The 11682-nt window shown below is 40.1% G+C and overlaps 1 pseudogene; it reads right to left on the bottom strand.

Moving 5' to 3' along the window:
• Positions 1-272: 272 nt before the first annotated feature.
• Positions 273-3134, bottom strand: LOC146856219 (uncharacterized; annotated as a pseudogene).
• Positions 3135-11682: the final 8548 nt, after the last annotated feature.

Raw genomic sequence — 11682 nt, 5'->3', positions numbered from 1 at the left:
TACGTAAGACCCCTGATCTGGCCTGGTCCTCAGAAACTGTCCTCAAAGCCTCTGCTCCTATCATTGCATATACCAGAATAGAAGCATGGTGGTTGCCAAGGAGCAGCTGAACCATCACAAGGTACATCCTACCTTACAATACCATACTATAAATATGTAGGCACTAATTAACAAGATATTACATGTCCCTTTTCCTTAAACATAAAACTGATTTTAGCAAGCTATAATAAATCCCTTTCCCTTAAACATGAAAACACCATTTAATTGTTTTATTACTTCATTGTATCTGGACATACATAATCCTTCTGCCACACAGGTTTGCATTTTCTACGTACGCCCACCTCTATTCCATCGTTCCCATTCTCCGATTTATCTTCCCCCATTGTTGCGTCTTTGTTCATCCACACTCTTTCCTCAGTTTTCCTCAGTTTTGCTACAATTGGCAACTCTCCTAGAATTCCACCATTTGTGTCAATATGTGTCAGTATGTGTGCTGGTTGAGTATGTGGTGTGGTTGTTGTGGTGGTTGTGTTTTCTGTAGTGTTAGTGTGTTTGCTTTTATGGGTGGGTGATGCTGTTGGTAAGTGTCTGTGTTTTTCTGTGGTGGGTCTGGGTATGTAGGTGTAGTTCTGGCATTGGTGTTGTGACTTGTGAGAAGAGTGGTGGTGGAATGGTAGTAGGAGGAAGGGTTTGGGATAATGAAGGTTCGACAGAGGACGGGCTAGTTGGTGGTGAGTGGGAGGCAGTGATGTCTATGGGGCGTCTGGCCCAGGACAAGCCTCTCTGTATGGCAGACACAGCACAGTATATGCCAACCACGAAAGCCACCAAATGCGCGTACTATTGGATGATTCCCTGGATGGCACACAGCAGTGCAGTCTGCCCTACAAAGAGGTTATGTAACACATCAAGAGCCTCCTCAGAGATCACTGCGGGGTGGACAGGGGCAGGAGCTGGCTGCCTGGGGCGAAGGAGACCCTAGCCTTTTTGGGGGCTGCTTGTTAGCCTAGACTGGGGGGAGCATAAGGGAGGATGCTGATGGATTTGGTTGTGGTGGACAAGGTTGAAAGTCCTGTAGATGGCCTAAGGTCCATCACCACTTGGGGCCGCTCTGGTGGAGAGGCCTCAGACTAAGATGATGTAGTGGCTTCCTCTCCAGCCCTGTCACCCTCTGTGCCACTGGGTCCTTCTGTGGTGGTGGGGCCACCTTCAGACTCCCAGCAGATGTCCTGTTCCCCATCTACCTGGCAAACATCTCCTTCGGTTACTCAGGAGAATGCTAGAATGCTAATGAGAGAAATAGAGCAATGTTAACATAACATTTCACTTTTCAGGATAAAGCAAAACTATTTACTTTACCATTCCTACATACCTGGGTTGTAAGTTTCTGACAACATTGAGAGTACAGTGTAGATTAAGGACTGGATGTTGATAGAAGTATATTATGAAGCCACCAAGAATGGGGGTGTATACTGTAGCTGACCACTTGGCTTTGAAAGAGGAATGCACACAACTAATATCCTGGAACCAGCCCTCACTCCTGGTAACTCTCACTATACATGCAGGACACACACCTTAGAAAGACAAACTAAAAAACTTCACATATCTTCTATCAACAAAGGAATATATTTTGCACCCAAAGACTGCTATGGGGGATATAAATGTCATCAGCAAATTGATACATCACAGCAGTAGTTGCCCTGTGATAAGCAGAAGTGTAGGCAATGCTGTATTCAGCCAACGTAATACTTCTTCTGCTAGCCTTCACTCAAGGACGTCAACATTTACTCTAATGTTCACCTGACTTACCTTAAACTTCTGCTACAGGTACATAACAATGTGCCTTTCTAATATTATATTACACCACATATGGTTGACATATGGTAATTTAACTACATAAAGCTGTTGAGCATGCCAACCACCTGAACAGAGGAAATCGGACACACACTACACTCTTCTGTGGCAGGTTAACACATAACTATAAGTTACACACACATTGCCTGTCAAGGTCTTGAACTTCACTCGATGGTGTAAAGTGCAATAATTGCCAGAAAATAAACTGTGGGAAGATAGACACATAGTAAGTTTAATTTCACCAAGTGAATCAGAATTGAGCATGACACAATAGCTAATTGTATTTTACAAAACCAACATTTGGTGTCTAGAAATCAATTAAACAGATCCATTCAGCAGCAGGTGGGCAGTGTGCACTGTGTAAGGAGCCTGTAGTGTCCATGTACCTCACACAAGAGTGCATGAAGATAGTTCTTGAATTCACTGTGTTGGCAGTATGGTGAAGGAGCAGGCCCAATCTTCATTTCTCAAGCAGCTGGGCTGGGGACAAGTTGCTTATCAGTGTCCTAAATTGACAGGTTTCTTCATGAAAGTGGGTCTGGGTGTGTATTATTTATACCTGATATCCACATACTTTAGATGTGCTGGTTGAAATGCAATAATCTCTAATAAATACAGGCTGCATTGTCAGGACTAAGAGAAAAAATAAATTGCTGTTTTACTAGATGGCTCAATGAGTGATGGTGGCACTATAGTAGTTCAACTATTACTTGCCATGAGTAGACGTACCACCATTTCGCAGGGGCTTACAATTAAAATTAAAATGATTAATTTCACTATCTCAAACTTATCATGCTTTGAGTGAGAGAGCAGACGTTGAGGAATAGTTCAAAAGCAAAACAATTCACTGAGTCCTAATGGCAGGAAACACCATATCCAAAACAGAAAGTTACAAAAACAGTTGCGAGCATGTGATTGTCATTTAAGTATGCATTACTCACCTTATACCATATCTTACATTACACATCTGTATTAAAAAATTATTGTATTTCTTATGATTGAGTTGTGGCTTCAGAAACGTGAAAAACTTACACTTACCCCTTTATTGCTGCTCTCTGGCCTTCATCATGCTGTGGATAGGCCAGCACCAAGAGGTGGGCCATTAAGGGGGTTAGGATGTGCCGCATCCACTTCCGCTACCCTGCGGACTTTCCCAGCTGGGCCTCTGCGGTTATTTTGGTCCAGCATCTTAGGACCTCCCAGCGTTTGGAGCAGAACAGGCTACGTCGCTCATGGACCCCCACAGTCGTCAATTTCCTTGCAATGACCCACCTGATCATCTTCTTTTTTTTAATTATTATTTTTTTAAACATAGTTTTATTGATTTTTACAATAGTACAAATATCACATCCAACAATTTCCATCATGAAAGATGCATCCCCGCATGAACAAAGAAAATGAAGAAATCCCCCAGCCACCCACCACCCCCCTCGGGCTCAAACTAACATGTACATACATATTGTGTGGTCAACCCTCATGGTAAAACAGTAGTACATATCGTCGCATATGAAGTACATGACATGAGCAACATATGGAAAGGTAGACTGCCCCTTATTGCATCCAGTTGACATCACAAAAGCTTGCCTCCCCGGGTTATACATTCCATTTCTATGTTTGTAGTTCTTTGGCCACAAATTCCTCCATCATTGTATTCCAGTCTAGCGAGATAGGTATCTTTTGCATCCCTTTCTGTTCTTCTCTTTGAAGTTCAGCTCTCTCTGCCCTTCCCCATCCAACCACCCCATTATACCAATCTAATAATAGGGGCGGTCTGGTAGCTTTCCACCTCATGGTTATATTTCTTTTTGCCAAAATCAGTGCTCGGTTTGCAAATTTGCGAACAGGACTACCCTTCTTCCCCTTGGGACCTAGGCCTAGTATGCAGCACTCCAGTGACCGAATGTTTTTTGTCGGTGCCACACTATTCACCAGGTCCTGTACTGATGACCAGTAATTAATGAGTCTCGGGCAATCCCACAGCATGTGCAATAAGCTGGCATTTGGGAAGTGGTAGCGGGGGCAATCACCTGAGACTTCTGGGAACATTAGGCCGAGCCTGTGAGGAGTTAAGTATGCACGATGTACAATCATTAGTTGGATACATTTATATTTTGGGTTCCTAGAGACCTTACGTGGGTGTTGCAACAGCATCCCCCATTCCTTATCCGTAAGTGCACGGCCAACATCCGTGTCCCACCTATCTCGGGTCGACTGTAGTGACGCTAATGTATGCATGCGGATACCCCGGTATAACCACTTCGTCAAGTGATTGCCTGCGCCCATCAAATATTGCATGTGTGTTAATGCTTGTGTCTGTGGCTCCTCCCCTCCCGGGGACCAAACCGTTTTGATATAACGGGAAATGTGCGCATGTAGCAGAAACAATCTATTGGGTTCCCCCATCTCTCGTACAAATGCATTGTGTGTCATCAATATGCCAGTGGTGAAGAAAGCGCCTATCGTGGACACACCCGTCTCTACCCATGTCTCTATATGTCAAAGAGTTACTTTCACCGATGGCAGTGGAAGTCCCAATAGGGGTATGTTCAGGGCGTAGGGTGTTGTCAATTTAGAATAACGCGTGGCCTTCTTCCAATATAACAGAGCCGTCCGCAAAAGTGGTGACGCCGTCGACGGAATTGTGCTGCCTGGCAGCAGCAGTGCATGTAGTTCCCCACGTTCCCACACCTGGGGGATCATGGATATTTCTCTCAGGTTGCAGCCTGCTACCCAGCAAGCCAACCATTGCAGCTGACCTGCGTAGCAGTAAGCTATCATGTCAGGGACTCCCATACTTGCTTTGTGTCTAACTGTAGCTTAGAAAGCCCTATACGTCTGTGTCCCGAACCCTATATCAATTGAATGAGCAAAGTGTCCAGCAATTTAAATGTCTGGAGCAGAATCATAACGGGGAGATTAACAAAATAACATAACAAAATTGGTAGCATCATCATTTTAGCTTTGGCCACACGCCCAGATACCGATATCGGTAAGGAAGTCCAGAACCTTATTTGCTTACGAAGCGATGTTATAGAGCGAGTCAAATTACCATCCAAGATATCCTCCACATCTCAGTAGATGTGGATACCCAGATATTTAAAGGTAACCGTCGCAGTTTGAAACATCCAACAACCGAATCGAGTTGGTTCGGTCCTGGTTACGTCGTTAAAAAAGAAGACATATGACTTGTTCTCATTGATTGTGAGTTCCGAAAGTTTCTGAAACCCCGAAAAAAGCGCAGGGATAGGATCATACACCTCATCTAGATTGCTAATAAATAAAATGATATCATCTGCATACGCCGAGACCACATGTACCTCCCCATTTATGTGTATCCCCCTGTGGCCCACCATGCCACGGAGCTTATGCAGTAGAGGTTCCAGTGCCAAAATGAATAGTAAGGGCGAAAGTGGGCAGCCCTGTCTAGTACCCCTCGCTTCCTGATCTTCTTCTTACGATGAGTCTCACCTACACATATGAAAAATTAAAAGGAAAATAAAACATATATGTCATATCTGACTGCATGTAATACTGCACATGAGAAAATGTGAATGCATTTGCAATCAATTTCCAACATGTTCCATTAATTGATGATAAATGTTGATTTATAATAGAAACACATATTGTGTTGTAAATGTTAACCAGTCAATTTATATATGTTATTTTCAGTTCTCCACTTGCTCCTGATCACTTCCACAAGTACTCCAGTGGCATAATTTGGGCTATGGAATCCGCAGCAATGTGTATATTTTGAGAAATAATCCAAGGCACTCCTTCACGGTGAAAGAAATCGATAATCCAAAGCACTCAATCAATTTATTTAACAATGTCGCTGACATCGTGAAATAAATTGATTTCGTTCACCGTGAAGGAGTGGCTTAGATAATTTTTTTACGTTTGCACAAATATATATATTGAAAAAACCAAAGGTTACAGGGATGTTATAGTTAGGCTGAGATTTCACTCGTACAAAGCCAGAGAAATTCAGCAGTTATAGTTACATGAGTTAGCTATAACTTACGGCCTGCAATGCACTGCTTATGACCTCACATGTTACATCACTCATGACCTGGTCAGTGACATCAGTGATGACATCATCCATTAAGTGTAAGTGTTTCCTAAAAGTTTATGTGTGTTAGGTGCATATATAGAAAACTACTACATTAATTACATTAGTATAGTTTATGCCCTAGTAATGAGTGATACTATTTCAAACATATATTATGTGAGTTACTGTGTGACTGTGTGTATCTATATTGAATAGGTGCCTGAGTGGCTGTATGACTAGCCCTATGTGTAAGTGAGTGGATGTGTGACTGGCTGTATAAGTGAGTGAGTGGATGTGCGAGTGGCTGTATGGGTGAGTGTGTGGGTCTAGAAGTGGCTGTATGGGTGGGTGAGTGGCTGTATCAGTGTGTTTGTGTGTGCATGAGTAGCTATATGGGTGAATGAGTGGGTGTGTCAAGGGTGATTGGGTGCATGAGTGAGTATGTGAGAGGCATGTAAAGGTTAGTGATGGGGTGTGTGAGTGGCTGTATGGTTGAATGGCTGGGTGCATAAGTATTGTATGGGTGAGCAAGTGGGTGTGAGTGACTGTATGGGTGAGTGAGTGAATGTGCCTGTATGGGTGAGAGTGTGCTTGTGTCAATGACTGTATAGGTGAGTGTGTACATGTGTTAGTATCTGTATGAGTAAAAGAGTGGGTGTATGAGTGAATGTATGGGTGAGTGTGTAGCTGCAAGAGTGACTGTATGTGAGTGAGTATGTGTGTGAGTAGCTGTATGGGTGACTGACTCAGTGTGTGTGAGGCTGTATGGCTGTATGAGTGGGTGTGTAAGTGTCTGTATGTCTAAATAACTGGAGGTGTCAGTGGCTGAATTGGTGAGTGAGTGGGTGCATGAGTGGCTATATGGGTAAGTAAATGGTTGTGTGAGTGGCTGTATAAGTGAGTGAATTTGTGAGTGTCTCTATTGATCAGTAAGTGTTTTTTGTACTTGTATGGATCTGTGAATGGACATGTGAGTGGTTGTGTGTGGACATATGAGAGGTTGTATGGGTGTGTGAGTAGTTCCGTGGATGATGTCATGAGTGACGTCATTAGTGATGTCACTGACCATGTCATGAGTGATGTAATAAGTGAGGTCATAAACAGTGCATTGAGAGGGCATAAGTTATATTTAGCTCAGGTAACTAAACTGCTGATTTTCTCTGGTTTTGTTTGAGTGAAATGACAGCCTAACTATAACATCCCTGTAACTTTTGTTTTTCAGTGAATTTCAATGTTTAAAAAAAATATTTTCTAATTGTAACCTACTAAGGTTTAATTTCTGTGAAATGAGGTCTGTGCCAGAATTAATCCTGCCCTGCGTATTTATCCAAGAAGAGGCCACCGTTTTGTGCAACAACTCTACCCAAGTAGAATACTTTCTACTGGATAATTAATAAGAACTACCCAGTTGGATAAATGTATAGTGCTTCTCCTACACTACAGCTGTGTAACGAACGCAGAGGAAATTTTTCCAGTGGCCTTGTGTGTCTGTACATTTGCCAATGTGATTGTTGCTTGGGTGTCTTCAATAGATTACTTTACCAGGTGGAACTGCAGAGAAAACACACTTGGATGATTTGTACTTTACAGAAGTAAGTGCTTCTTTGTTTGGTGGAGATCCAATCGTATTCCTGTGGTGGAGATGCAATCGTATTCCATCTCCAAAATCATTGGAAAACGTGCTCAGGGGGCTTTCAGTAAGCTGTCCATCATCCTGGGAAAAGGATGGGAAGATGTTGTATAACGCTAATGTATATGGGAAGGACCAAACACTCGGTGGTTCCAGGCAAGTTTGCATACTTCTAGTTTTTAAAGGTTTAGAACACGATCTCTGGTTTGAGCAGCAGATGACAAGAAAGATCCCCCTCATCACAGACACGACGTGAGATAGTGCACTCAAGAAAAGCAAGCATGCAAACACCTCTATCATGGATTACAGATAGTGTTTCAGTGGAAATGCAGTGAAAACACTTGCATACAAAGTTAGGATGATTAGTACATTACAGAAGTGGAGCTTCAACTGGGGCACCTGCTTTGCTTATATGTCTAAGTGCTTCCCGTTGAGATTTCATTTCTGTGAAATGTGCAACGTGCCAGAATGAATTCTGCCTTGCGTATTTATCCAAGAAGACACCACTATTTTGCCCAACACCTCTACCCAACTAGATTACTTTTATTGGCTAATTAGTAAGTGCTATCTTATTGGGTACATTTATATCGCATCTCCTACACTATATTAAACAACAATCAGGGTCAGAGCTTCTAACAAAATTAGCACCAGACGTCACTAACAGATCTGCCTCTTATATTTATATCAACTCTCGGTGCAGCAAGTCTGAGATGTGACCCTTATGCATCCCAAAAGACGGTTACAAAACCATCGTAAACATACTGAAAGATAACCCTGCACCCGAAAAATGTAATTCTTTTCTGTCAATAGCGTAGTATTACTTGTTATAATCCGAACATAGCAAAGTATCACATAAATTCAGCTTCCCATAGTACATATGTCCATTAATGATGAGAGACTTGATTGTAGTTTGTTTATTGTTCGTCCTTTATTATATACCAATTACTTTCTTAAAAACATCCTACAATTGCTCTGCCGCCAACGCGTTTCATCCCTCTTGGGACTTCTTCAGGGCTAAAAAGCAATTTACAAAAAACACTATTTACAAATATTATTCACAATATTTACATCCTTAAAACATACAGTAAACAACTACACATCGTCTGAGAATCGTGTTGTAGGAATCAGTATCCTGTTGGTAACAAAGAACATCTCTCATTTTTATACTTTTTTATACAAAATAAACATACTGGGAAGCTACTTGATAAGACATTTAATATTGCACAGTTTGGATGCATAGAGGAAGAGACACAACCACTATGTATTGTTTCAGACTTATCACAATAATTGTGTTCACTTTACAGATAGTATACTTATTAATAGAGAGCAGTCAATTTCATTTCACAGTCTCATAATACATATTGATCTAAGTAAATTCATGTACCATTACCCAAAACAAGAGAAGTCATGATTCTAGTGTTAAAGAAGAAAATTGTCCATGTTGACAAATCAATTTGATAATTTTATCCATACCTTGTCAACGTGCTGTTTCTGTAGTTAGTAAAATGTATTGCATCAGGCCAATCTCTAATGGTAATGCAGGTAGATCCCGGTGTATCTATGAATAAACATTTATTCTTCAACTCATGAACTTCGATTGAGCACAGGTACATGATAAGTTTATCCCATATATATATTAATATTGGTGTATTAATTAAAAAACAAAACCATTATTACATATTCAAAAACAAAACCATTATTACATATTGTGGTCGCATAGAGCACGAATATATTAGCAAATGCATAGATATCTGAACACCATTTGCTGCCTCTGGGATACGTGTGTTTAACACGGGGGATTGGAATTGTTTATCAATATAGAGGCCTAGTTATTAATGATGTTAAATTCAGTCTGAGGTGACATTTATATATTTTTTTCAGATTGACATTAGGGAAGAATCCTGAATCTTCGTGATATAGAGTGAAGTCCACATTGAAAAACATTAAATAGTTGAACGGAGACAGTAAGAAACGACTTACGCTGGATTTTATTAGTAAGTGAACCCGCACATTTTTGGGGGTGTTTTATAAACTATAGTCTGTGGATCAGTATCAAGATATACAAATTTCATTTTCCAAACAGTTATCCCATTATTTAGATTTCTATTAATATTTTAGGCATATTTTGGCTCGATGTTTACAATGACATGACAGGTGTGTCCTAATATATGAACTTTAGAATATGATTGATTACATGTTATAAACATGTAAGTTAGAGGAGTTTAGGATTTCCCTCTACTTTCTTACTTGAATATATGAGGATTTCTTTTCTTTTTATTTGCCTCGTGAAGCTTATACAAGGTTGATGCCTCAGAAAATGCAATAATGATACAAATAGATTCACGAAACAAGGTTCATTTTGGCCTGAGCATAATACTCAATACATGTTGCATGGATATAGTGGGCTCGTGACCAAGTACATAAATTTATCAAGGCAATACCTTGCAATTAAGAAAATATTATCCCTTATGACTATCATGAATTCGTGGGCAAGGTGCGTTATATTAATATACCTAAATTTGGGAACATAATCAGATAATTATTATTGGGCTGCTACAATAATGTTCCCAAGTAGCTGGTGTTCAGATATCTATGCATTTGCTAATATATTTGTGCTCTATGTGACCACAATATGTAATAATGGTTTTGTTTTTGAATATGTAATAATGGTTTTGTTTATTAATTAATACACCAATATTAATATATATGGGATAAACTTATAATGTACATGTGCTCAATCGAAGTTCATGAGTTTAAGAATAAATGTGTTTATTCATAGATACACAGGGATCTACCTGCATTACCATTAGAGATTGGCCTGATGCAATACATTTTACTAACTACAGAAACAGCACTTTGACAAGGTATGGATAAAATTATCAAATTGATTTGTCAACATGGACAATTTTCTTCTATAACACTAGAATCATGGCTTCTCTTGTTTTGGGTAATGGTACATGAATTTACTTAGATCAATATGTATTATGAGACTGTGAAATGAAATTGACTGCTCTCTCTTAATAAGTATACTATCTGTAAAGTGAACACGATTATTGTGATATGTCTGAAACAATACATAGTGGATGTGTCTCTTCCTCTATGCATCCAAACTGTGGAATATTAAATGTCTTATCAAGTAGCTTCCCAGTATGTTTATTTTGTATAAAAAAGTATAAAAAGGAGAGATGTTCTTTGTTAACAACAGGATACTGATTCCTACAACACAATTCTCAGACGATGTGTAGTTGTTTACTGTATGTTTTAAGGATGTAAATATTGTGAATAATATTTGTAAATAGTGTTTTTTGTAAATTGCTTTTTAGCCCTGAAGAAGTCCCAAGAGGGATGAAACGCGTTGGCGGCAGTGCAATTGTAGGATGTTTTTAAGAAAGTAATTGGTATATAATAAAGGACGAACGATAAACAAACTACAATCAAGTCTCTCATCATTAATGGACATATGTACTATGGGAAGCTGAATTTATGTGATACTTTGCTTTGTTTGGATTATAACGAGTAATAGTACGCTATTGACAGAAAAGAATTACATTTTTCGGGTGCAGAGTTATCTTTCATCTCCTACACTATAGCTGCGTAAAGGACGCTGAGGAAATGTCTCCAGTGATCTTGTGTGTCTGTAACTTTCCCAATGTGACAGTTACTTGAGCGTCTTCAACAGATTACTGTACAAGGTGACACTGCATAGAGAACACACTTAGATGATTTGTACTTTACGGAAGTAAGGGCTTCTTTGGAGATGCAATTGTATTCCTAGGCATCAAGAACCCATCTCCAAAATTGTTGGGAAATGCTCTGGGGGGTATTTTAGTAAACTGGCCATCATCCTGAGAAAAGTGCAGGAAGATGCTACATACTGCTAATATACATGTGGCAGGGCCACATGGGCGAAGTTTCTAGGCAAGTTTACATACTTCTAGTTTTTAAAAGCTTAGAATGCAATCTCTGGTCTCAGCAGCAGATGTCAAGAAAGAACCCCCTCACTGCAGACACTACGTGATATAAAGCTCTTGAGAGAAGCAAGGATGCAAACACCTCCATCACAGATTACAGATAACTTTTCACGGTGGAAATGAAGAGAAAACCTACTTGGATGATTTGTACTTTATAAAAGTAAGTGTTTATTAGGCAG

Source organism: Triturus cristatus, chromosome 4_1 (assembly GCF_964204655.1).
Source record: "Triturus cristatus chromosome 4_1, aTriCri1.1, whole genome shotgun sequence".
Taxonomy (NCBI): domain Eukaryota; kingdom Metazoa; phylum Chordata; class Amphibia; order Caudata; family Salamandridae; genus Triturus; species Triturus cristatus.
Note: the sequence above shows the minus strand (reverse complement) of the source record. Positions and strands in the feature narration are given on the sequence as shown.